We start from the raw sequence: 1557 nt of genomic DNA on the forward strand, positions 1-1557 counted from the left end.
CACTCAGCATAATGCTCTTCAGTCCCTCCCAAGTTAGATAATAACTTATAAAATCATTGCTCCTGTGTGCTGCGTAGTATTACATTGTGTGAATGTACCATTCTCAGTCCATTCGTTTGTGGCTGGCCATTTGGCCTGTTTCCATGTTCTTGTGATGGTGAATAATACTACTATGAACATTGGTGTACATATATCAGTTTGTGCTTCAGTTCTTGTTTTCTCAGGGTATATTCTAAGTAGTGGAATGTGTCATATGGAATGTCTGTTTCCAGCTTTTTGAGGAAGTGCCAAACTGCCTTCCAGAATGTTTGTACTATTTGACAATCCCACTAACAATGTATAAGAGTTCCTTTCTTGCCACATCCTCTCCAACATTTATTACGTGCTGCCCTGTTAAACTTTTCCACTGTTGGAGGGAGATGGTACCTCATTGTGGTTTTTGATTAGCATCTCTCTTATTGCCAGTGATTTGGAGCATTTCTTCATGTGTCTGTTTGCCATTCAGATATCTTCCTCTGTGAAAATTCTTTCCATGTCTTTTGCCCATTTTGTAATTGGGTTATCAATCTTTTTCCTGTGGAGTCCCAGGAATATTCTGTAAACTTTCGTTATAAAACTCTTGTCTGAGATGGTATTACCAAATATTTCTTCCATGTCTGTAAGTTCTATTTTTACCTGTAGGAAAAAGTTTTTGATGCACATATGGATTTAATATTTAGAGGGTCCCATGCATCAATTTTATCCTCTTCAGTAGTAGGAGAGCCACCACAGTATGACAGACTGACAGATCACACTGTAGTTAAGTCTTAAAGTCAACTGGTGTGATTGGCCAAATTTTTAGTATTGTAGTTTGCTTGTATTTCTCTATACTTATTATTGCATTTCTCTATACTTAAAGAAATAATTATATAAATGAGTCAGCTTTTCTAGATTTATGAAATAACCCTGTGAGATTTTTGTTCAGATTCTATTAAATTTGTAGACTAGTTTGGGGAAAATTGACATCTTTATACTATTGAGTTTTCTAGTTTATAATCATATATCACTTTTAAAATCTTCTTTGATCTCTTTTATAAATTATTTTTTAGTTCTTAACATACAGAGCTTGTACATATTTTATTAGTTTTAACCTAAATACATGTTGTTAGCTACTGTAAATGTAATATTTCTTCCAGTTTTGGTTTGTACGTCATTACCAGAATATAAGAATAGAATTGCTTTTTGTATGTAGATCTTGTAATTAAAGCTCTTGATAAACTTGATTTCTAGTTACATGCACTTTTAGAATTGTTGTGCATTCTTGATGAATTGGCATTTATTTCTTAGAAATGATCTTTATTGCTGAAAATATTACCTGTCTTAAGGTTACCATTGCCTGATTTTGGTCTTACCAATTTTTGCATAATACACCTTTTCTGTCCTTTTATCTGTCTCTTTGTATCTAATGTTTCTTTTAGGCAGGGCCCAGTGAGTCTAGGCTTTTTCATTCAGTTTTATAATGCCTCGCTTTAACTGGAGCATTTAGTTCATTTTCATTAAATAGAATCATTGGTATGT

The 1557-nt window shown here is 33.4% G+C and overlaps 1 protein-coding gene across 1 annotated transcript in view; it reads left to right on the forward strand.

Annotated features, from left to right (window-relative positions):
* STK31 (serine/threonine kinase 31) overlaps nt 1–1557 on the forward strand; it is a 123024-nt gene that overhangs the window by 62525 nt on the left and 58942 nt on the right. The gene's annotated exons all lie outside the window — the stretch shown is intronic.

Source organism: Elephantulus edwardii, unplaced genomic scaffold (assembly GCF_000299155.1).
Source record: "Elephantulus edwardii isolate Elephantulus edwardi_28Jun2011 unplaced genomic scaffold, EleEdw1.0 scaffold00007, whole genome shotgun sequence".
In the NCBI taxonomy this organism is placed as follows: domain Eukaryota; kingdom Metazoa; phylum Chordata; class Mammalia; order Macroscelidea; family Macroscelididae; genus Elephantulus; species Elephantulus edwardii.